Genomic DNA, 26,884 nt, shown 5'->3' on the forward strand with positions numbered 1-26,884 from the left:
AAACAATACTAATGTGCATTTTCAGTAGATGGACAAATGAATTGTGGTATTGTTATACAATGAAGTGCCACATAGCAATGACAAAGAATGATCTATATCTACATGAATCACAATGATGAATGTCTCACAATGTGATCTCACAATGACTTCATTTATATAAATTTCTGAAACTGGCAAAACTAATAGTTATCCTGGAAGTGGTAACTGTGATAAGAAGAGGCATATGGGGACTTCTGGGCTGCTGCTAATTTCTTGATTTAGGGGATGGCTATTTCACTTTAGGAAAATGCACTGAACTGTATACTTACGATACATATAATGTAGTGAATTGAATGTTGGTCCCTATAAATATATATGTCCATGTCATATCTTGGAATCTGTGAACATTACCCGATTTGGAAAAAGAATCTTTGCAGATGTAATCATATATACATATTCTACAATTCAACAATTTGTAGAAGAGATCATTTTGTATTATTTGGGTGGGCCCTAAATTCAATGATAATTGTCCTTATAAAAGACACAAAGAGGAGAGACACACAGATAGAATAGGAGGCAGAGTGGAGGGTCCACAGGCTAAATACCCAGAGAAGACAGCAATGTGAAGATGGAGGCAGAGATTGGAGCGATGTGCCCATAAAGGAAGGAATGCTTGGAACCAACAGAAGCCAGGAGAGAGGCGTGACATGAATTCTCACTGGGAAAGCATCTTGAGGGAGTGTGGATGCCAGGTCCTTGATTTAGAACTTCTGGCCTCCAGCAGTGTGAGGGAATACATTTCTGTTGCTTTAAGTCACCAAGTTTGTGGTAACTTGTTTCGGCAGCCCTAGGAAACTAAGACATACATATTTCTTTATATGTTCTATATTTCAGTAGAGTTTACATGAGAGGGCTTCCCTGCCTTTAGCAAGTGGTTGACAATGATGTAAAGATCATTTTAACTTGATCTATTCTAGATATTTTACTTACTTACAATAAAGAAGCATATGAGTTTAAACTTGTGTACATGCATAGGCATTTTCTGTCCTTTTGGGAAGAAGAATCCAGTCTTAGAGCCTACCAAAGGCCTGTTGGCAAGTGCCACACTGGAATCTGCCTTCCATGGGGAACCGGCTTGCCCTAGCCTCTCTTGGTCTCCACTTATTATGTGTAATATTCTTAACAAAACTACATATAACTTTTTGTATGCCACCTACAGTCTCTTTCATTATTCATTCCTGTATTAAGGGCAAGTTTAATTTTTAGGAACTTCTGAAAAAAGCTTAGGACACTAGGAGACCCAGCTTTTGCATGGTATTGCACATAAAGATGCAGAGATCAGCATCCCCAAATGACTAAACATACCTGCAATCTTGACTTAAATTTGTTGGAGAACATTTAAAGATATCAAATTTGTAACTCATTGCAATCACTTTTTAAAAATCTTTCCTCTTTTTCTCTCTAACTTATCTTTCACACTTCTTAGGCACCCAGAAGCCTCTCTCTAGGCAACATTCCCCGTCAAATCTCTACCCAACACTTTTTCCGAAATTTAGCTCAAAAGAGTTACTTTCCTTCCTCTTTGCTTTTGCCTGTGATTTCTCTATTCTCCCCTGAACTAACCTTGATTTTTTCCTTTGTAAATTTCCTTCTTTGCTTCTCCAGGTCTTGCTTTCTCTCTTGTCTTCACCATCAAGCTTCAAGACTTGAATTCACAAATTCAGCTTCTGTCTTGGGAGGCAAAAATGAGGGCAAGTGGAAAAAGGAAGCTTTTATTTAGGTGGTGAGGGTGGGGAGACAGTTGGGAAGAAGTAAGGAAAGAGATTGCAAAGACTTAAAATCTTCTAACAATTCACATCATATTAATATCACTTAAGATGACAAAGACTTGTGGTGGCTAAGGCTTAAACTGGCCCAGGACAATTCTTTCATTGATTTTTAGCATCTTTTTTTTTTCCTCTAGAGTACATGCAAAATGAACCTCAGCTTCTATCTTGATAGAAGTGAACAGGCACATAAATACTATTTTTCAAGAACGAGGCACTGCCATGGATATTTTACCTATTTAATATTCACAGCAACCTGGTGGTTATGAAATTCTTAATTTCAGTTTTACAAATAAGGATCCAAAGTAACAGAAAATTCAAGGTCACATGACTAAAATTTATCAGGCCAAGACTCACACACAAGATTGTCTGCCGTCGAAGCCCAAGGCTGCTCAGGGGTTTAATCATGATTCAGTAATATCTTTGAGCACCCACTGGGTCATCAGGCACAGTGTTGGATGTAGAAACATAGAGATAGAAGATACAGTTTCTGCTTGAAGGAACTGCAGTGCTCATATTTCCACTACAGCTCCCAGATTCTGTTACATGTTTCTACTTCTGTTTCAAAGGATCACGTTTGGAATTGTAGCTTATGGTTTTGCATGTTTCCTTTCATGACTTGTAATAAACCACAGGAATAGAAATTTCTTCTATAGGTGCTCTGTTTCACACACAGCATTTAAAAATCAATTGGATATTTCATAGACAATAATTTTGAAGAACTTGTTATTGGCTCATCACTGAGCTAGATGTTGTGCCATGGTTAATCCAGGGGAGAATGAGACACACTCTGACCCTCAAGCCGTTTGCTGTCTAGGGAGGAAGATAGCTGTGACCGCGTTCTGATAGCTAGAAGTAGTTGGAAGCTTAGAGCAGATGTAAACATCTTGCTCCGAGGAACCGGGTGTGATGAACAGGGAAACTATTGAATAATTTCATATTTGTTCTGTTGGTAGCATTTATAGACAGTATGTAGCTTATATTGTAGTTATATAGACTGATTTGGAGAGAAAACAGAGTATTCATTGAGATTTGGGTGCTAAGTATCTGTTTCTCATGTTGGAAAAAACCGTGAATTTTGATCTATTTTTATTTGCAATTTTCACCTGGAAAAGTGAGTTTGCCTTAAATGTGGAAACTGGCCTTTCATGAAGCCATCCTTTCATATCCAATTTTCCAGTTGAACTGATGGTTTATGTTTCAGACCTTTTACATGAGTTTGGGGGGAAGCAATGATCGTAAAAAGGATACCAAGACAGAAACCATAAGAAGGTCATGCTAAAAACTAAAAGCAGACAGCAGAGATAGATGGGTTTATTTCTCCTCATTTTTTCAAACACCTGGTCCACTATTGCTTAGAGTTTCAGGCAAACAAGGCTTGATTTTCTGAGAATGTGATTGCAACAAGGGTGATATTGTGTGTTCTTATGAAATGGTTTTGTGCACTAGGTACTTGATCGAGAATAGTTCAATGAATAGAAAACATTCTGTATTTTTTTACACAAGTAATACATGAATAAGTTCTTGATGAAAAAGTTTGTAATTTTCTTTTTAACAACGTCTTCTCTACCTGTATATTCTCTTCCCTGTATTCATATAAATATAAAGATAGTCATTCTTCTGAACTTTTTAATATAGATCTATTTATTTATAGATACATACCTACATAGTGTAGAGTTTTAGATTATTTTTGTATACATAGGATTAAGCTGTTTTCTACTTGCTTTTTTTTCTGTTAACAGTATGACCTGGAAAAGTTTTCATGACTCTGTTTATATAGATTTTCCATGCTCCTTTAAAATACTGGGCAATATTCTATACTATGCATATAAGGTAATTATTTTTAACCATGCCTTTATAGATGAACAACTGAGTTTCTAATTTTTTGATATTATACACTGTTTGATAATGGCTTTTCTCATATGTGCCTCTTTAGGAACAAGTGGAAGTATGTCTGTAACATAACACTTCATTGCAGAATTGTAATAAATATCAGCAAATTTCCTTCTTGAATGCTGAACTAATTTCACGCCTCTTAATAGTGTATTAGTGTCTCTATTACCTAGATCTTTTCCAACACTGTGTATTATTATTTAAAATTTTGCCAAGGTGATAAGTGAAAAATAATCTCTTATGTTTTAATTTGAATTTCTCTGCTTACTAGAAAGTTTGAGGAAAATTCTCATGTGTATATTAGCTATTTTGCCTTTTATTCAGGAATTACCAGTGTCTGGTTTGGGGGAAAGCCCTGCTCAGATTTCTATATAAAATTCTTGAGAAGACTATATCCAAATTGTGAGAAGACTGAATGCTAATGTGATTAAATTTCAGCTTTACTTGGTAATTTCTAAATTTTGAAATAAGTTATTTGTTAATAGCTAAAGCTGTTTATCAGAATCACCACTTTTTCTTTGACTTTGCTTCTTTGGGGACCATTCTCACATATTCACATTCAAATTTGAACCTTTTTTTTTTTTTTTTTTTGTGCCTAGCATCTGATTCATTTGCAGTAGAAGACACTCATTGATAACTACCAGCTGTCCTAGTTTGTACCCGTGTCTGTCATAGGCTGTCCTTGATACAAATTTAAGATTGATCCTCTCCTTTATTCCCTAGACATCTAGGGTGACAAGGAGCTAGGCCAAACTGCTTCCCTGCTTCTCCCTGCTTCTTCCTGCCACCTGGCTCCTCATCTCACCTCTGAGAAGCTCCACCTGGGATCTCTACCGTTTCCTGGGTGTCCAGCAGTCAGAACTCCAGGCCCAGCAGGGCATGGTGGTGTGTGCCCGTAGCCCCACCTACTCGGCTGGCTAAGCTGGAAGATTGCTTGAGCCTAGGAGTTGAAGGCTGCAGTGAGCTCAGGCACTGCACTCTAGCCTGGGAGACAGAGTGAGATTCTGTTTCTAAAACATAAAAAAAAAATTTTAAAGGAAAAAAAAAGAACTCCAGGCCTAAGTTCTCCCAATGGGATGATGTTGCCAACACAAAAGTGGTTTCCTGGAGGCATATTAAAGGGAATTATCAACCTAAAACTGGACCTTGAATAAGACTTTGAAGGTTCTAAGGGGAAAAAGAAAGAAAATTTAAACTTTTCATCCAAAGATACCTAAGTTCCTAGTATTTCCTCTCTCGTGCTCCTCCCGTCCTCCCTGGCCACAGGGAAAAGGCATCTCTCCAGCCATGAAGTGGCGTCGTGGAGTGGTGAAGAGCAGGAACTGTGGAGTCAGTTGTCTGGGGTGGCGTAGAGCCTCTGTCACTTTTTAGCTGTGGGCATAGCAGCTCCAACATAGCACCCACTGATCCTCCAGCCCCAGTTAAGTGTTCCAGTGGGTACAGCTCTAGGTGATATCTGACATCTTATGAAAGATTCTGACTCAGGATCCCCTAGCCACGCTGCGCTTGAATACCTAACCCACAGAAACCATGAAATATATAAATAAATTATTATTATTGATTTAAGCCACTATGTTTTCAGGGATTTGTTATGTAACATTCAGTAATCACTACCAGCTGTGTGACCTTGGGCAGTATTCACATGGGCAAGATGATGATAATAGCACTTTCTTTATAGGATTGTTGAGAGGATTAAATAAGTCATAGATGTCATGTGCATATGTTAGTATTGACACATAGAAAGGCTATGTATTTGCTAACTATTAACTCTTTTTTGGCATGTCAGTCTGCACCATATCTGACCTTTTTAAGGAAATCTAATTCCCAGGTCGGGCCCAGGAACCCAATCCTTCCATCTCCCTTGACCAGGACACTATAGACCACAGCAGCTCATTCTCTGGAGTTTGAGTCAAGTGGACTAGAAAAGGACCACGCTTATTTGTCTGAAAAAAAAATATATAATGTTTCCCTAAAGATATTATAGTGTAAATCCCCATTTTCCAAAAGACAATTTATCTACAGTGAATTCTAATACTTCACAGCACTCGATAGGTCCTCATTTCTCATCTGTTTACTTTGTTCAAGTGCTTTCCCAAACAGAAGAGCTTCCTATTCCTAATCCTCACCTGAGAAATGTGCATCCTGAGCTTTCAAGGTTTAGATGTGGAAAAAAGAAGATGACAAGCTCTAAATTGGCAGGAGAATGTTACGGAGAGGTGGTTGGTTCTTTTTTGTTCTCAATATCCATTTATCTCACTTTTAGAGATATCGGGCCCCTACCTGTTTGACAGCGGATGAGATTGTAAAGGTCATTTAGCCCAACTTCTTATTTTGGAGATGCAGCTCTCAAGTTGTCTGTCCTCTGTAGTAGTTACTGAATATCAAGTCTGAAAAAGTCCCTTGGGCCTGAGTTCCTTTCGGCATACACTAAACCTTTCCTTTTGTACTGTGCAGTGAGTGGACAAGAAGAGTTTCCATTGATAATTGTACCTTGGATATCTTCTCCATCCATTGCACAACAGCTTTCTTGTCCATTCCACCATAGACTGAGGAAAGAGTTAGGAAAAAGGCTGGCGTCTCCATCTCTCCTATTTCCTAGAAGTATTGTTGACTCATAGGATGCTTTCCAATTTTATGTCCAGTGTATTTTGAAATACTTCAAAGAGGCCTTTGTTGCTAACTTATTTCTGGAATAGCCTTTCGTGGTTATGGAACGTTCCTTGGACTTGAAATATTGCCTTCCCCAGAGACTTTTTTTCTTCCATCTGTAAACACTGGTGGGAAAGGTGATTTGTCACATAACCCTACAATTTCCAGGTGTTTTGTTTTCCAATTTATGGGTAGGCTCTCAAAGTGGCTAATTAGTGGATCCTCCATCCTGTGGCTCTGCTTGCTGTGTAAACACATAAGGCATAGTTACTAGGCTCCAAATGGAATTTCCACAATTTTTAGGGGGACTGTAAGGAAACATCTCTCTGAGAAAACTAGCAGAAACTAGTCTTTCCTGGAAACAATAGTCTTCCTCTGGCCCCAAAGTTTTCAGCCAAAGAAAAAAGATGGGAGTTTGATATGCTGGGGTGGAAGGGGAGAAGCATTTAGACAGTCCATTAACAATCATGAGCCACAGTACAAACACGGGAGGTTTGCTTGAGTGTAGGAAAGCAGCAAATGTAAGAAGCAACGAAAGAAATTAGCAACAGAAGCACCAGCTCTGCCTCTCCTTTGTGGCATTATTATTTAAAGTTCAAATGTCTTTGATACGATTAAATTAATCTTTTTTTAGGATCCTGCCACATTTGAAGAACCACAAAAGGAGGCTGAGTGAGCCGAAAGAAATACACAAGTGGATCAGCAACATGACAGCTGCTGCAGTGAAATCTGGATTGTAATATGTCAGTTTCCAACCCATCACATATAATCCAGACAGAGACATAGCTTTTCGTCTGCCTCGTTATGATTTCCCTGTCTGGTGCGGTTTGGGTCACATCTGTTGGCTGCATTCTCATCTTCATGAGATCTGCATTGACTGATAGTTTAAACCCTGTGTTTATCTATGTCTGTGGCTCTTATTTCTCTCCCAGGGAAGTCTCCAGAGAAGCCCAGTATCCCCTGATGTGAGAGTCTTGCTTGGTTTTGTTAATCAACAGCCAGTGCCCACATTCAGGCATTCTGTATGTTTCATGCTAGGATATTGGGTGTGTTTATTACATATATCTTTTAACATTTATTATATAGGAAAAAAATTGATAAAACAAAAACATAAACCTACTTCCTGAATATATCAAACTGATTTAAAACAGAACTGCACACAATGAACAACCCAAGCTCACAGTTTCTTTGACTTTTGCATATTTTCTACTCATGCATTATTCTGTCATTTCGTGATAAAATGATTGAAAAACACTGCTTTAAGGCTCCAAACTTGGCGAGGGGCTATATAAGGATTTAAACTTTAGCACGCCTGTCTATGCTCAAGCCTTGGAAATCCTTTTGTATTTCATCCATTGCTAATGTTTCATATCTGCACGTTGAATCTAACCCTTGATTTCTTTTGTAGACATGTAATCTGAAGGCATGCAACATTCTGCAAATGTTGGCCCATAGTTTTATTTCATAAGGTCTTATTTGGTCTGTCGACCAAGTTTTGATTACTTCCATATTGCTCTTAATTGCCTTAATATCCCCAAAGACTTTCTTATTCTGTGCATCCCTTTATCTTTGCTTCTTTTATCTCTTGCTGTGAGAGTACAAAATTGCTGACATATTCAATGTATTTAAATCCTGAGTGTTTTTGCAGAAGAGTTTTCAAATCTGTTTTAATTTTCTGATACTCAGCTGAGGACCATTACACATTCTGTTCAGTTAATCTGTTTTTAATCATATCTGTAAATGCTAAAGTTGTACATGAGAGAAATGATGCATAAAGTAAAACCAGACCAAGTGTACTTTCGCATATGTAAAATTAAATTCTTACTTTGTTCCACTTACAAGTTTTATTTTCCTATAGTTGTGTAGTCCTGACTTACACCAGAAGTAATCCGCAAAGAGTTTATGGTACTCTAGTGAAAAAACTCCGACTTTTTCATGTTTAAAATATTTATCGATTATTACTTATCCCCTTGCTATCATAATAAAAATTGATGAATGTAAATGTACTTTTAATTCTATTTCATAATGTATCAGCTAAGATATATTCAGTCGTAAATAACTAATAATTGCATCAATAGTGGTATTGGCCATAAAGACAGTTGCTAACTTAACATAAATCCCAGAAGATCCAGGCTCCTTCCATTCATTTGCTCTTCCATCCTTGGGTAGTAGTCTATGACATCTTTTTTACAGTCATACCTATAGGCTTCCCAACTCGGTATGAATCTCACCTTTTTTTGGGAGAATCTTGGAAAACCTCACAGTCTTCTGTCTTATCTAGGCTGGAGTTGGACCACAGGATCACCCTTAGACTAATTATTGGCAAAAAGGCAAGAACTCATCATGACTGGCTTATGTGAACCACAATTATCCTGGCTTTCTGCTTAATAGTGTGTGTACAAAGAGTTTTGTTAGGAATAATGAGGCTGGATGGGGGATGGGAGTGTCGGAGAAAGGGATAGCTGTTTGCCACACTTAATAACTGTTCAAAGCTTAAGTCATGTTTACAGAGGTCATTACTGCTGTGTTTAGACCTATGAAGTCAGCTGAAATGTTCTCAAGTGTTTATACATTATTCCTTGTATTTTAAAATAGCACATTTTGTTGCAATATTTTCTTCCTGAGTACAGTGAGCACTATGAAATATACTATTCTACACATGCAAAAGGGAAAACAGCAAAAGCTTAGCAGCAAGGAGAAGAAATTAAAAAGAGGGAAGGAAAAGGACAAAGACCAAATTGTAATGCATTTCACTTGCAAAATCTCTTTTCTTGTATAACAAATGCACTGCTTTGTGTTTTGACCTACTGATGGTGAATTATTTCCTCAGAATAAAACTCCGGAGCTCAGTGGGTGAAGGGTTACAGTCAGCAGAGTATAATTCTGAAGAATCTAGCCAGTTATCTAAATGAGTAAATATAGGAATGTGGAAAGCCAGTGTCTTTAGCCATTAATCTTCTCACTCCTCTTACTCTTTGTGTGAGTTTGATCCTCTATTTGTTCTGAGGTAGAACAAAAGTAAGCAGAAAAAGGTAATATAGAGGAGTAACACTTTTATTCCTAGGGCAGCCTCTGAGTTGACAATTAACTCTTAGCTCCCAGTTGAAGACTGGAGAAAATAATTACCCAAGACACTTCCTAGTTTACTTTGAAATGTAAAGGAAACATAACTACCTGTTTTACGGTTCTCTTGGGTACGAGTGACAGAAATTCATTTCAAACTGATTTAAGCAAAACAGGATTTGTGGGAGGGGAAGAATATTGGAGCAACACAGAGACTCACAGGGAGAACTCAGTAACCCAGACTTGACCTGAGCCAGGGACTGTGAGTGGCCTTGTAAATCTAAAATCTACTCATGTTTCTGCCTCTTTATGAGTTTTCACTTCTTCTTCTTCTTTTTTTTGTTAGACAGAGTCTCCCTGTGTTGCCCAGGCTGGAGTGCAGTGGTGCAATCTCAGCTCACTGCAACCTCTGCCTCCCGGGTACAAGCCATTCTCCTGCATCAGCTTCTTGAGTAGCTAAGACTACAGGCATGCGCCACCATGCCTGGCTAAGCCATTCTCCTGCATCAGCTTCTCGAGTAGCTAAGACTACAGGCATGCACCACCATGCCTGGCTAATTTTTATATTTTTAATAGAGATGGGATTTCACCACATTGGCCAGTTTGGTCTCAACCTCCCGACCGCAAGGTATCTGCCTGCCTCGGCCTCCCAAAGTGCTGGGATTACAGGCGTGAGCCGCTGTGCCCAGCCTCTTAACTCAGTGTTCTTTACATGGTGGGAGCCAGGGCCATGGGCAGCCTCTGAATCACATCCTTATTGCAACGTGATCAGAGAGGAAAGCACTGTTTTCTCCAGGAAACACTTGAAACGTTCTGAGAAAGGACTCTAATTTTTCTGGCTTGGGTCATATTAGCATGTGTAGAGCAGCTACCATCACCCTCTGGAAGGATTTGGAGGGGTGACAAGACAGTAAGGTGAGGCGTCCTGGGGTTAGTCCATCTCGGATTATGTTCTGCCATCATGGTTAGGAGTACCAGGATGGCACACACACTCCCCTACCAACCCCCGCTAGGACTGTGGCTGTGAAGAAATATTTCTAGGAGAAGGGAGTTGTGAGTGGTAAATGTCCACAGTGACACAGGCGTCCCTCTCAGCATTCCTGAGGTAATTGTGTGGTTCTGATACGGAAAATGAGTGAACAATGCTCTCCTGTTTTGTAATGAGCTGATGTGGACTCCACACGGTAAGAAAAAAAACCTCCATGGTGTGCATGATGCAAGCCAGCTTTGAGAACCAGTTTAGGATCTCTCTTAGGCCCTGTACTGAAAGTGTTCTCCTAGAAGTTACTAGGTCCTCCTAAATGCCACTGCTCCTCTGTAGCCACACTCCCCCAGCTCATTCTGTTTAGACTCGCTGCAGCACTCTTATTTTCATTTATTCTGTCATTCAACAATATTATTTGATGCATCCTCGTGATTTGTTCAAAAGACAAGGTCCCTCTTCTCAGCAATACTTTCTAAGAGAAACAGGAAATGAAGTAAAGCAGAGATGGATCACTTAATTGCCACTTACAATAAGTACTATGAAGGAAATAAACAGGATACCATGACAGAGAGTCAGTGTTTATGAAAGTTCTGCCTACGTAGGATTTATTTGTTCATAATTCTTCTTAAGGAAAAGAAAGAAAAACAAAAAACAACAGTAACAAAAAACAAACTCTTCTCAAGAATGGCTTTGGTAGCAGTCTCTCTCCTGGTCTGCCTTCAAGTTCTTTGATCTGTCTTTCTCTGGACTGGCTTTCTCCTGTCTCTTTCTTTGTGACATAGGCAAACCCTGAGACCAAATAACGAATGAAGTGACTTCAATTCTCTCAGTCCCTCTTTCTTACTCTGGGGGCCTTTCCTCATTTATCTTCTGCTTCCTGTTATTTCTCTTACTATGCGTGAAAAGTAAATTACTAATCTTCTTTAAACCTCCTCTCCTAAGAGAAATGCCTAAGAGAAAGCAAAGATTCTTGTTGGAAGAAACTGGTTAGGGAGAGGGAGGATCATTTGGGGAGAGGTCTTTCCTACACTTTTCATGTTGCCAAAGCAACACCTTAGTCCAACTTTTCTGAGTAGACATGCAACATATCAGGGTGAGACAGTCTTTATTTTTCCAGTTGTATCCACTTTTACATTTTTCCATCCGTAATAGTTTTTCTTGGTTCTGAACATACTGATATAAACGAATATTGTCATTACATTTCATCAATATATAACAGCAGGTAAGTAATGGTGTTAAAGAAATCTCAGTGCTGTTTGGACTTGAGACGCTTTTCTCCATCATTGGACGTTATTAATATCCTTTCTAACTTTCCTCAGCTTTCCGTGCAGCTGAATGCCAGGTTACATATGCTCACCAGGCAACCAAAGTCCAGGATAAGGGCCAAGCTCGTCATGTCTCAGCTGTCATGTTTTCTCTCGGGATGAGTTGGTCTTCACCTCATTTTCAGGCTGGCCCCATTGTTTTGTAGTGATGGAAATCTGTCACCAAAATCTTGGTGGGGCTTCCCAGAATCCAGGCTGTGCTGATGTAAGTTATGGGGCCAAAAGGAGTTGTGGCTTGGCAAAGTGACATTTTATTTAAAATATTCTGGTAATGTATAATTATAAGGCACATTAAGCACTTTTATAATATTTTAAAAATCAAGGAAAGTTACTTGGTATTATCATCACATGTCTTCCAAGGAAACTGTTTTGAAAGTTGTGGTCCAACATTCCTAAAAACAAATAATTAGATTCCTAGCCTTATAGCGACGGTGTGATCAGTCTCTCAGAGAGTGAACCTTTATTGGTCCCTCCCTCCCCTTTCTTACTCAGGCTACTCTCTAATCATACTTTGTTTTCTTTTCTAGTCTTCTCTCTGTTGCCACAATATTTTTTTTTTTTTTTTGCTAGCAGGCTCAATTTTTCCAGCTGTTAGCTACTAGAGCTTTTTTATTATGATACATTTTTCTGAAATCCCTAGACTCCTTTATTTCTTAGGTCTGTCTTATAAGATAGTCAGCTCATGAAACAGACAATGGAGAAAATTTATGGAATGCTCACTGTGTGAACAGGAAAGGCCAAGGTAAGATGCAGAAATACTTATGGTCCAGTTGGGAGACACAATATAAATGCATGAAAATGACAGAAAAGCTGAGATGAAGCAAACAGTGCCGGTAAGTAGCTCCAGATGGATAATTGAGGCATATCCAGTTGGATCAGGTTCATTAGGAGAGACATTCTGGAAGAGAAAAATTGAGAGTGGAGGACAAAAGGAAGGACTGGAGCAAGACTACTGGGAAGAGGAGAGAGTGCTCTTGTTATTGCTCCACAGAGAGTTATATGGCAATTCACCTGTGGAGGTTTGCTTCTAACAGTCACCTTAACAATAGCCTGTATAGCACTTGGACTCCTGAGAGCTGGACTGGTTTCCTAGCTGTGTGTGTGTATTAGTCTGTTCTTACGCTGCTAATGAAGACATACCCGAGACTGGGTAATTATAAAGGAAAGAGGTTTAATTGACTTACAGTTCCACGTGGCTGGAGAGGCCTCACAATCATGGTGGAAGGCAAGGAGGAGCAAGTCACATCTTACATGGCAGCAGGCAGGAGAAGAATGAGAGTGAAGCGAAAAGGGAAACCCCTTATAGAACCATCAGACCTCATGAGACTTATTCACTACCATGAGAACAGTATGGGTGGAACTGCCCCCATGATTCAATTATCTCTCACCAGACCCCTCCCATAAACGTGGGAATTATGGGAGCTGCAATTCAAGATATTTGGGTGGGGACACAGGCAAAGCCTACCAATGGGTGAGTGAGAACCAGTGTTGTTAACTGGTTATTCCCACAACTGTTAAGTCCTTTCAACTGGACATTTCTAAGGAAACTACGAGGTTAAGAGGTGGGTGTATATATTCATTTGCCTAGGGAGTTTGGTGAAATGGTAACTTTGAAAATGTTTTCTTTGCTAAAAAGATTTTGTTCCTGAAACCTGTTCTTTGTGAAAAATATATCTCCCCATTTGGAAAATCACGTTGAATACAGAAAGCGGCAGCTTGTGAAAACACACACACAACGTGTTTCTTACTTTCTCAAGGCGATAAACTGTAGCTGATGAACTGCAAACCTCTCTGAATTATAGAACCTCTCTGTTAACCCAGGGGGGATTTTAACAGATTTTTAAACTTCTGTCTCTTAATTTTGTTTTTCTTCCCCCTGGTAAGTGAATAAGTAGAGTTAACCTTACAGTCAGATCAAACACTTCATTCTGATCCCACGAAGCTTGGATCCTTACCACTTGGATTTTTAGCAGTTTATAGAATGTGCCAGGGGTTTACGTGCATTCTTGGTTTTGCCTATGCTGCAAACTTGGCCTTGAATTTTGTTATCCTCTCTGCATTATCTCATGGGCAAACATCTCCTGCTTATACTCCAAAAGTCACCTAATCTCTCACAGCAGTCTCTTTCTTCTTTTAGGATTAAGCACTCTTTCCATTGTATTCTGGAAAACACATTGATCAGATCTCCTCTGTGGCCTTGGGGAACCAGATTATCATGTGGTGAGGGCATGCCTTTACATCTCACCCAATTTGAAATCCTCAGAGATAGGAGTGTGTTTTATTATTTTAATATTTCCTGTCGTTGGCATCAGAAAAGGCAGATAGTGTTATGTCACGCTTACTAAACGTGAACCAATAACCTGCTTTTTGTGAATCCTATGTTTCTTTAAGATGCCATTTCACCTTTTGTAGATTCTTGACAATAAGGGAGATTTCACCTAAATGTGTGTAACAATGCATAGAATTTCAAAATTTCCAATGAACTTGAGGTTATTGTTGCTGTCAGATTCTCTGGACACTTCTTTACCAAATTTGCCTTGGCTTTTAAAGGCAATGTTAACAGACAAAAGTCTGTGTTAACATTGCCTCAATGCTCAAATCAGACTTTATTATTTCTTTTGCGTGTTCATCAAAATCTCTAAAAATACGGGGGTTTTGGTAGATATTTAAAATAAAAAAATAGTGAATGAGTTTGATATTGCAAAGTAATATATGGGAAAGTTATTTTGTGTAGTGCTTTCTAGTAAAAATCTATTTTACTGTTTTACTTTCTTAAGGATACATACAATCAGTATTATGCATTCTTTATTTTCACTTCTCTTGGGTATTTTATTTGCATTTTATATTTATTTCCTAAAAGTCATAAGTATCAGCATTCTTGCAGATTGTTGATGAACCAATGGGAAGGATTGAAATGTAGATAATGTTTGTGCACATGTGTATATTTATGTACCTATTTAGCATTTATATAGAATCAAATTCATTGTAATTAAAAGGTTTTAGAGCTAAATACTTTGAGCTCTGCTTTCAAGGGTTTAGTAATCTAGTGGTGAAAATAAGAATTGTTCAGAGAAAAAAATGATGTGGGAGTTCAGAGGGTGATATTTCTCTCACTCTGGGAAACAGTGGGACATTGAGAGACTTGACTTCCTTCCTTGTACTTGAAGAAGAAAGGGACAGGATATTTTAAGTGCAGGAGAGTGTGCAAAGGCAAGGAGATGACTAATCTTGGGAACTGTCAGTCATTCAGCTTAGCTGGGGCTCAGAGTACACTGGATTTTTCTCTAGCCAGGATGTTACCTGCTCAGCCATTTTAATTCATAAAACTGAATCTAAATTAAATTGAGAAAAGTAGTCAGCTATTCTCCATTTTAAAGTGTCGACTTTGGTTGTTCACTGCTTGCTTTTGAAAAACAAACACCACATATGAATCAATACATAGAACATATACCAAATGCAAACCTGGCTTTAGTACAACTATAGAGGCACATCCCCTCCTTATTAATAACACATTCCTAAGGTAGCCAGTTTATAGGGATGCAATCCACAGCAAAGACACATAGGCTGTAGAAGGGCTGATTTCAGTGTTTATCCTAAAACAGTCAGGTATACACTCAGAACATTGAAATAGGGCAAGTTCTCCCTGGTTCTGCACCTTTGAATAATCAGAGTTGGCAGGGATGGGGGTAAGGAAGTCATTATACAGCAGTGGACGTTGAGTAGCAATGGGAATTGAGGCACTGCCCTCATGTGCTTATAGCAGTTGTAGGTCTGAGGATGGTTGTGGTAGGAAGCACAAAAAACTAGACCAGAGAAAGAAGGGACACAAAAAACGGTAGCAGCAGGGTTAGCTCCAGGACAGACCACAGAGTTGGCAAAGTCAAGCTTTGATAACCTTACCTTTCTTCCCCTATCCCATATCACAATGGGTCAATGCTAAAGTCTCTTTCTGCAGGTTCTTATTTAAAGTTGGCTATTTAATAAGACCCAGGAGACAGCTGGGAACCCAAGAATGAGCACTAGAATGAAAGACCTGTTTATTCCTCACTTTGCCACCAGCTGGTCTTATGATCAGAACCTTATTGTTAATTTTACCTTCATCCTAAATGGCCCTCCTCTGTGCTCCCACAGCAGGCTCACGAGCATACTTCTTTCATTATATCCCAAAGACTATACTGACTATGCCATAGAGTCCTTCCAGAAGCACTTTTACTGTAAGATAAGTTTTTCTTTTTAAGGGTGAAAAAGCCCTTGAGGTCACACGGGATTTGTTGATAAAGGTGTATTGATAGATGGTGTGAATGATGTTTTAGCATCTTACCTTGTGACACAACAAACTAATATTTGTGGGTAATTGCCTTCTTCACTCATGTACCCTTGACCCGTCCGTCTGTCCTTCCTTCCTTCCTTCCTTCCTTCCTTCCTTCCTTCCTTCCTTCCTTCCTTCCTTCCTTCCTTTTCTTTAATTCTTGTCAGAAAAATAGTTGCAATGTGAATCTAAGAAAATAAAGATGTGGAGTACACACAGCTTTGCCTCAGATTCTCTGGACTAAAGACTAACACTCATTTAGATGCCAAAGATCCCATCAATCACCACATTTTTTAGACTTCTAACTGCTAAGAAATATGTTGGATCTTCAGAATAGGTGTCCTTTGGGGGAAAGAAAGGGATAGATACTTTTTTGTTGACTTGTGCTACTTAAGTCTACAAAGTATGAAAGGGAAAAATTTGAAAACTGTTACTATAGTAGGACAGTATGTCTATTCCTTTCATCTTCTGTTCTGTACATCTTCCCTCTGTTAAAATAAGATTTGGCATAACAAATAATCAAAGTCATGCTCTTAGAGACAGTTAGTAATGTTAACAAAAATATTTCTGGCTGGGCATGGTGGCTCACACCTGTAATTCGAGCACTTTGGGAGGCAGAGGCAGGCAGATCACCTGAAGTCAGGAGTTCAAGACCAGCTTGGCCAACATGGTGAAACCCCATCTCCACTAAAAATACAGCCAAGTAAGGTGATGGGCACCTATAATACCAGCTACTAGGGAGGCTGAAGCAAGAGAATTGCTTGACTCTGGGATGTGGAGGTTGCAGTGAGACAAGATCATGCCATTGCACTCTAGCCTGGGTAATAAAAGTGAAGTTCCATCTCAAAAAGAGAAAAAACAAAACAAAACAAAAACAAGAAAAATGTTTCTGTCTTTTAGAAGCTGCACTCTCAATACCAAGTACACTTGCAGAAAAGAGGACTGGAGAAATCTGAGTTCATCATCCCAGGACCCTGGAAATACTGTAGGGTTAGGGTAAGTGCAGAGTTGTAGGAGAAATCTTAACAAAGATATGGAACAAGAAGAGGAAAGAGAGTAAGAGAGCAAAGAAAACCATCATTGTTTCTCACAGGATGGCTGTGTTTGGATTACAGACTGCTGGGCTGGACAAAGCCAGTAAACGTACTACAGTGTTTTCTAGTCTACATGTATGTTTGTGAATGGCTAATAGCAAGATGATTATTATTAGACTGTTCCTATATACTCTTGCAAACTTTGTGGTGCACAGTGGACAATGTGTAATAAGAAATAATCCATTAAGTGAGAAGAATGGAAAATGTATTTGTAGCCGTTTAACCTAATGAAAGGATAGAATATTAAAATCCATTAATTATCATTGGAAAAAAGCATAGCATGGGCTAAAATCAATGAATTTAAAAACAGAAAATCGATAGAGAAAATCAACAAAACCAAAAGCTGGTTTTTTGAAAAGACCAATGAAATCAATAAATCTCTAGTCTGGCCAAGAAAAAAGAGGGAAGACCCAAATTACTAATATCAGAAATCAAAGAGGGGACACCACTCCAGATCCTGTGGACATTAGAGGAATTATAAAGGAATACCATAAATAACCATGTCTATAAACTTCATCACCTAAGTGAAATGTACAAATTCCTTGAAAGACACAATCTGCCAAAACTCACACAAGAAAGAATAGGCAGTCTGAGTAGGCCTGTGCCTATTAAAGAAATTGAATCAATAATTAATAACCTTTCAAAGAAAGCACCAGGTCCAGATGGATTTAGTGGTATATTCTGTGAAACCTTTAAGGAAGAAATTATCCTAATTATCTATAATGTCTTCCAGAAGATACAAGAAACGGGACTATATCCTAACTCTTTCTAAGATCCAGATTAATACCAAAACCAGACAAAGACACTGTAAGAAAATAACCCAGGGGAAGGGCCAAGATGGTTGAATAGAAACAGCTCTGGTCTGCAGCTCCCAGCAAGACCAATGCAGAAGGTGGATGATTTCTGCATTTCCAACTGAGGTACCCAGTTCATCTCAATGCAACTGGTTAGGCAGTGTGTGCAACCCACAGAGAGTGAACAGAAGCAGGGTGGGGCATTGTTTCACCTGGGAAGTGCACAGAGCTGGGGGACTTCCCTTTCCCCAAGCCAAGGGAAGCAGTGAGGGACTGTGCTACCTGCCCTGGGGTACTACGCTTTTTCCATGGATTTTTGCAATCCGTGGCTCAGGAAATTCCCTCATGAGCCTATACCACCAGGCCCCTGGGTTTCAAGTGTAAAACTGAGTGGCTGTTAGGCAGGCACTGAGCTGTACGGTTTTTTTTTCCATACTCGAGTAGCACCCAGAACTCCAGTGAGACAGGAGAATCATCCACTCCCTTGGAAAGGGGGCTGAAGCCAGGGAGCCAAGAGGTCTTACTCAACATGTCTCACTCCCATGGAGTCCAACAAGCTAAGAACCACTGGTTTGAAATTCTCATTGCCAGCATAACAGTCTGGAGTTGGCCTGAGTTTGGTGTGGGAAGGGGTGACCACCATTACTGTGGCTTTAGTAGGTGGTTTTCCCCTGACAGTGCTAAGGAGACTCGGAGGTTGGGACTGGGTGGAGCTCAGCACAGTGCAGCAAAGTAGCTGTGCCAGACTGCCTCTCTAGATTCCTCCTCACTGGGCAGGGCATCTCTGAAGGAAACCCAGCAGCTCCAGTTAGGGGCTTACAGACAAAACTCTCATCTCCCTGGGACAGAGCACCTAGCGGCAGGGGCATCTGTGGTCACAGCTTCAGTCAGACTTAATCTTTCCTGCCTGCTGGCTCTGAAGAGAGTGGCTTATCCTGACAAGGGAGATTCTCTCTGCACTGCACACCAGCTCTACTAAGGGACAGACTACTTCCTCAAGCGGGTTCCTGACACCCCCATGCCTCCTGACTGGGAGAGACGCCCCAACAGGTATTGACAGACACCTCACACAGGAGAACTCTGGCTGGCATCAGGCCAGTGCCCCTCTGGGATGAAGCCTTAAAGATAAAAAGTAGATAAATCCATGAAGATGAGGGAAAAAACAGCACAAAAAAGCTGAAAATTCCAAAAGCCAGAATGCCTTTTCTCCTCCAAATGATCACAACTCCTCTCCAGCAAGGGCATGAAACTGGAGGGAGAGTAAGATTGATGAATTGATAGAAGTAGCTTTCAGGAGGTGGGTAATAACTCCTCTGAGCTAAAGGAGCATGTTCTAACCCAATGCAAAGAAGGTAAAAACGTTGATAAAAGGCTACAGGAGTTCTTAACCAGAATAACCAGTTTAGAAAGGAACATAAATGACCTGATAGAGCTGGAAAACACGGTACAAAAACTTCGTGAAGCATACATAAATATCAATAGCCAAATCGATCAAGCAGTAGAAAGGACATCAGAGTTTGAAGACCATCCTGCTGAAATAAGGCATGTAGACAAGATTAGAGGAAAAAAGAATGAAAAGGAACAAACAAAGCCTCCAAGAAATATGGTGCTATGTGAAAAGACTGAACCTATGATTGATTGGAGTACCTGAAAAAGATGAGAATGCAACCAAACTGGAAAACACACTTCAGGATATATAATCCAGGAGAACTTCCCAACCTAGCAAGACAGGCCAAATTCAAATTCAGGAAATACAGAGAACACCACTAAGATACTCCACGAGAAGATCAACCCCAAGACACGTAATCAGATTCTCCATGGTCAAAATGAAGGAAAAAATGCTAAGGGCAGCCAGAGAGTAAGGCCAGGTCACCTACAAAGGGAAGCCCATCAGACTAACAGTGGATCTCTCAGCAGAAAACCTACAAGCCAGAAGAGAGAGGGGGCCAATATTCGACATTGTTAAAGCAGAGAATTTTCAACCCAGAATTTCATATCCAGCCAAATTAGGCTTCATGAGCAAAGCAGAAATACAATCATTTCTATATAAGCAAATGCTGAGGGATTTCATCACCACCAGGGCTGCCTTGCAAGAGCTCCTGAGGGAAGTACTAAATATGGAAGGGAAAAATAGGTACCAGACACTGTAAAAACACACCAAAATATAAAGACCAGTGACACTATGAAGGAACTGCATCAACTAGTGTGCAAAATAACCAGATAGCATCATTATGACAGGATCAAATTCACACATAACAATATTAACCTTAAATGTAAATGGGCTAAATGCCCAAATTAAGAGACTGGGAAATTGGATAAAGAGCCAAGACCCATTGGTATGCTGTATTCAGGAGTCCTATCTCACATGCAAAGCCATACATAGGCTCAAAATAAAAGGATGGAGAAAATTTACCAAGCAAATGGAAGCAAAAAAAGTAGGGTTTGCAATCCTAGTCTCTGATAAAACAGACTTTAAGCCAACACAGATTTAAAAAGGGACAAAGAAGGGCATTACATAACAGTAAAGGAATCAATGAAACAAGAAGAGCTAACTCTGCTAAATATATATGCACCCAATAGGGGAGCACCCAGATTCATAAAACAAGTTCTTAGAGACCCATTAAGAGACTTAGACTCTCACACAATAATAGTGGGAGACTCTAGCACCACTGTAAATATTAGACAGATCAACGAGACAGAAAATTAACAAGGATACTCAGGACTTAAATTCAACTCTTGATCAAGTGTACCTAATAGACATCTACAGAACTCTCCAACCCAAATCAACAGAATATACATTCTTCTCAGTGTTACATGGCACTTAGTCTAAAATCAACCACACAATTGGAAGTAAAACACTCTTCAGCAAATGCAAAAGAACAGAATCATAATAAACATTCTCTCAGACCACAGTGCAATCAAATCAGAACTCAGGGTTAAGAAACTCACTTAAAACCACACAACTACATGGAAATTGAACAACCTGCTCCTGAATGAATCCTGGGTAAATAAAGAAATTAAGGCAGAAATCAAGATACTCTTTGAAACTAATGAGAATAAAGAAAAAATGTACCAGAATCTCTAGGACACAGCTAAAGCAGTGTTAAGAGGGAAATTTGTAGCACTGAATGCCCACATCAGAAAGCTGGAAAGATTTCAAATTGACACCATAACATCACAATTAAAAGAACCAGAGAAGCAAGAGCATACTAACCTAAAAGCTACCAGAAGACAAGAAGTAACTAAACTCAGAGCAGAACTGAAGGAGATAGAGACACCAAAAACCCTTCAAAAAAATCAGTGAATCCAGGAGCTGGTTTTTGGAAGAAATTAACAAAATAGATAGACTGCTAGCTAGACTAATAAAGAAGAAAGGAGAGAAGAATCAAATAGATAATAAAAAATGCTAAAGGAGGTATCACCACTGACCCCACAGAAATACAAACTACCAAAGCAGAATACTATAAACACCCTTACAAAAATAAACTAGAAAATCTAGAAGAAATGGGTAAATTCCTGGACACATACATCCTCCCAAGACTAAACCAGGAAAAAGTTGAATCCCTGAATTGACAAATAACAAGTTCTAAAATTAAGGCAGTAATTAATAGCCTACCAACCAAAAGAAACCTCAGGACCAGATGGATTCACAGCTGAATTCTACCAGCGATACAAAGAGGAGCTGGTACCTTCCTTCTGAAACTATTCCCAATAATTGAAAAGGAGGGACTCCTCCCTCACTCATTTTATGAGGCCTGCATAATTCTGATACCAAAACCTGTTAGAGACACAACAAAAAAAGAAAACTTCAGGCCAATATCCTCGATGAACACTGATGCAAAAATCCTCAATAAAATACTGCCAAACCAAATCCAGCAGCACATCAAAAAGGTTATCCAACACGATCAAGTTGGCTTCATCCCTGGGATGCAAGGCTGGTTCAACATACACAAATCAATAAACATAACCCAACACATAACATCAGTCATAACAGAACTGATGATAAAAAACACATGATTATCTCCACAGATGCAGAAAAAGCCTTTGATAAAATTCAACATCTCTTTATGTTAAATACTCTCAATAAATTAGGTATTGATGGAACATATCTCAAAATAGTAGGAGCTATTTATGATGAACCCATAGCCAATATCATACTGAATGAGCAAAAGCTGGAAGCATTCCCTTTGAAAACCAGCTCAAGACATGCCCTCCCTCACCACTCGTATTCAACATAGTATTGAAAGTTCTCGCCAGAGCAATCAGGCAAGAGAAAGAAAGAAAGTCAGTGTATTCAAATAGGAATAGAAGAAGTCAAATTGTCTCTGTTTGCAGATGACATGATTGTATATATAGATATCCCCATCATGTCACTGCCAAAACTCCTTAAGCTGATAAGCAACTTCAGCATAGTCTCAGGATACAAAATCAATGTGCAAAAATCACAAGCATTCCTGTACACCAGTAAGACAAGCAGACAGCCAAATCATGAATGAACTCCCATTCACAATTGTTACAAAGAGGATAAAATACCCAGGAATACAGCTGACAAGAGATGTGAAGGACCACTTCAAGGAGAACTACAAACCACTGCTCAAGGAAATAAGAGAGGACACAAACAAATGGGAAAACATTCCATCCTCTTGGACAGGAAGAATCAGTATCATGAAAATGGCCATACTGCCCGAAGTAATTTACAGATACAATGCTATTTCCATCAAGCTACCACTGACATTCTTCACAGAATTAGAAAAAACTACTTTAAATTTCATATGGAACCAAAAAAAGAGCCCATATAGCCAAGACAATGCTAAGCAAAATGAACAAAGCTGGAAGCATCATGCTACCTAACTTCAAACTATATTACAAGGCTACAGTAACCAAAACTGCATGGTACTGGTACCAAAACTGACATAATAGACCAATGGAACAGAACAGGCACCTCCAAAATACCACCACACATCTACAACCATCTGAAATTCAACAAACCCGACAAAAACTAGCAATGGGGAAAGGATTCCCTATTTAATAATTGGTGCTGGGAAAAGTGGCTAGCCATATGCAGAAATCTGAAACTGGACCCCTTCCTTACGCTTTATACCAAAATGCCTCAAGATGGATTAAAGACTTAAATGTAAAACCCAAAACCATAAAAACCCTGGAAGTAAACCTAGGCAATACCATTCAGGACATAGGCATGGGCAAAGACTTCATGACGAAAACACCAAAAGCAATTGCAACAAAAGCCAAAATTGACAAATGGGTTCTAATTAAACTAAAGAGCTTCTGCACAGTAAAAGAAACTATCATCAGAGTGAACAGGCAACCTACAGAATGGGAGAAAAGTTTTGCAATCTACTCATCTCACAAAGGTCTAATATCCAGAATTTACAGGGAGCTTAAACAAATTTACAAGAAAACAACCATCAAAAAGTGGGCAAAGGATATGAACAAAAGAAGACATTTATGTGGCCAACAAACATATGAAAAAAAGCTCATCATCACTGGTCATTAGAGAAATGCAAATCAAAACCACTATGAGACACCATCTCATGCCAGTCAGAATGACGATTATTAAAAAGTTAAGAAACAATAGATGCTGGTGAGGCTGTGGAGAAATAGGAATGCTTTTACACTGTTGGTGAGAATGTAAATTAGTTCAACCATTGTGGAAGACAGCGTGGTGACTTCTCAAGGATCTTGAACCAGAAATACCTTGACCAAGCAATCCCATTACTGAGCATATACCCAAAGAAATATAGATCATTCTAAGGACACATGCACATGTATGTTTATTGCAGCACTATTTACAATAGCAAAGATATGGAACCAAACCAAATGCCCATCAATGATAGAGGGATAAAGAAAATGTGGTACATATATATCTTATGATACTATACAGCCATAAAAAAGGATGAATTCATGTCCTTTGCAGGGACATGGATGAAGCTGGAAGCTGGAAGCCATCATCCTCAGCATACTAACGCAGGAACAGAAAACCAAACACTGCATGTTCTCACTCATAATTGGGAGTTGAACGATAAGAACACATGGACTCAGGGAGGGGAACAACACATACTAGGTCCTGTCGGGGAGTTGGAGGGAAGTGTGGGAGAGCATTAGAACAAATACCCAATGCATGCAGGGCTTAAAACCTAGATGATGGTTTGGTAGGTGCAGCAAACCACCATGGCACATGTATACCTATGTAACAAACCTGCATGTTCTGCACATGTATCCCAGAATGTAAAGTAAAATAAAAATAAAAATAAAAACAAACTTTTAATTAAAAAAAAGAGAAAATAACCCTACAGACCAATATCTTTCGTGTACATAGATGCAAAATTCTCAACAAAATATTAGCAAATTGAACCCACCAAGGTGAAAAAAAAAATTATACATCCCAATCAAGTGCGATTTATTCCAAGTATGCAAGGCTGATTCAACATTCAAAAATCAATTAACATAGATTAATCACATCAAGAGGTCAAAGAAGAAACATTATATGAACATATCAACAGATGCAGAAAAATTATTTGACAAAGTTCAATAACCTTCATGATATAATCTCTTACCAAATTAGGAATAGAGAGAATTTCCTCAACTGAATAACACCTACAAAAAACCACCTACAGCTAACATGCTTAATGGTGAGAAACTCAATGCTTTCCCTCTAATATCACGAACAAGTTGAGAAGGCCCCCTCTCACCACTGCTTTTCAACATTGTACTGAAAATTCCTAGCTAATGCAATAAGACAAGAAAGTAAAATAAAGACATATAGATTGGAATGGAATAAGTAAATCTGTCTTTGTTTACAGATAACATTTGTCTATGGAGATAATCCAAAAGATACGACAACGACAACCCCCAAATCCAAAACAAAAACAAAAATCTCTTCTGGAATGAATAAGTAATTCTAACAAGATTGCAGGATATAGGGTTAATATACAAGAGACAATTGCTTTTCTATATACCAGAAATAAACTAAAGGAAATTCATAATTAAAAATACATTACCATTTACAACACCCCCCCAAAATAACATACTTTGGTATAACCCAATATGTACAAATTCTATTTGAAGGAAACAATAAAACTCTCTGAAAGTTATCAAGGAACTAACTAAATGGAGAGCTATTCCATGTTCATAGAGAGAAAGATTTAATATTGTCAGGATGCCAGTCTTCCCAACTTGATCTACAGATTCAATGTAATCACAATAAAAATCACAACGAATTATTTTTTAGAAATAATCAAACTCATTCTAAACTTTATATGGAGAGGCAAAAGACCCAAAATAACCAAATCGATAATGAAGGAGAGGAACAAAGTCAGAGGACTAACACTAATTGACTTCCAGTCTTACTAGAAAGCTACAATAATCAAGTTGGTGTTGTATTGCCAAAAGAATAGATACTGGGGGAATTGAGATACCAGTGGAAATATAGAAATTGAGATATCACTGGAATTTTTTTTTGAAAAAACATTTTTATATGGGTTTGACTTTTGAATCACATAAGTGTGAAGTATTCAAATATTAAATTTATGAAAAATGGTGAAAAATGTAAACTCTTTGATTACAATTACTAAGAAATGGACCTAATTGTATATCAAGTTTTTCTGTAAACATACAGGGAAAGTGATGCATTTAAGTTACTTTTCCTATAATATTACATAAATCCTTAGTGAAGTATGACCATAGGACAAGAACCACACAATCAAATCTTGCATCTTACTTTGTAGTTTAGCCATTATTAATGGTGTTTATATTGCACTGGTGCAATGTGTAAATACATTAATGTTGCTGGAAACCAGAGTGTCTACTGTGGAAGCAGAGAGAAACAAATATAAAACAGGGAACGTGACGCAGAATCTGTGGTGGTAGACTTGAATTAGAGGCATCTATATGAGTACTTATAAACTTCTGATTTAAATATTTTATAGTAATTTTAAAGTTTTATGCCATTTGCTTCTTTGCTTGAAATTTAGGAACATATTCCCCTACCTCCTAGCTTCCCACCCTGATGCAGTTCTGTCTACTTAAATGCCTGGAGTCAGTTACACTCAGATAGCCATGAGCACATTTAGAACCCAGATCTTGGGCCAGGAGCAGTGGCTCATGCCTGTAATCCCAGCACTTTGGGAGGCCAAGGCAGGTGGATGGCCTGAACTCAGGAGTTTGCAACCAGCCTGGGCAACACGGTGAAACCCCGTCTTTTTTTTTTTTTTTTTTTAATTATTATACTTTGAGTTCTAGGGTACATGTGCATAACGTGCAGGTTTGTTACATATGTATACTTGTGCCATGTTGGTGTGCTGCAACCATCAACTCGTCAGCACCCATCAACTCATCATTTACATCAGGTATAACTCCCAATGCAATCCCTCCCCCCTCCCCCCTCCCCCCTCCCCATGATAGGCCCCAGTGTGTGATGTTCCCCTTCCCGAGTCCAAGTGATCTCACTGTTCAGTTCCCACCTATGAGTGAGAACATGCGGTGTTTGGTTTTCTGTTCTTGTGATAGTTTGCTGAGAATGATGGTTTCCAGCTGCATCCATGTCCCTACAAAGGACACAAACTCATCCTTTTTTATGGCTGCATAGTATTCCATGGTGTATATGTGCCACATTTCCTTAATCCAGTCTGTCACTGATGGACATTTGGGTTGATTCCAAGTCTTTGCTATTGTGAATAGTGCTGCAATAAACATACGTGTGCATGTGTCTTTATAGCAGCATGATTTATAATCCTTTGGGTATATACCCAGTAATGGGATGGCTGGGTCATATGGTACATCTAGTTCTAGATCCTTGAGGAATCGCCATACTGTTTTCCATAATGGTTGAACTAGTTTACAATCCCACCAACAGTGTAAAAGTGTTCCTATTTCTCCACATCCTCTCCAGCACCTGTTGTTTCCTGACTTTTTAATGATCGCCATTCTAACTGGTGTGAGATGGTATCT

General features: G+C 39.0%; 1 long non-coding RNA gene across 1 annotated transcript in view; it reads left to right on the forward strand.

The window, feature by feature from the left end:
* LOC112625849 overlaps positions 1-26,884 on the forward strand; it is a 292,554-nt gene that overhangs the window by 100,804 nt on the left and 164,866 nt on the right. Inside the window, exon 3 of the long non-coding RNA XR_003119789.1 lies at positions 16,197-16,366. This is a non-coding gene — a long non-coding RNA (uncharacterized LOC112625849). The remainder of the gene's footprint in view (positions 1-16,196; positions 16,367-26,884) is intronic.

The sequence above is a fragment of the Theropithecus gelada genome, chromosome 6, assembly GCF_003255815.1.
Source record: "Theropithecus gelada isolate Dixy chromosome 6, Tgel_1.0, whole genome shotgun sequence".
Lineage (NCBI taxonomy): Eukaryota > Metazoa > Chordata > Mammalia > Primates > Cercopithecidae > Theropithecus > Theropithecus gelada.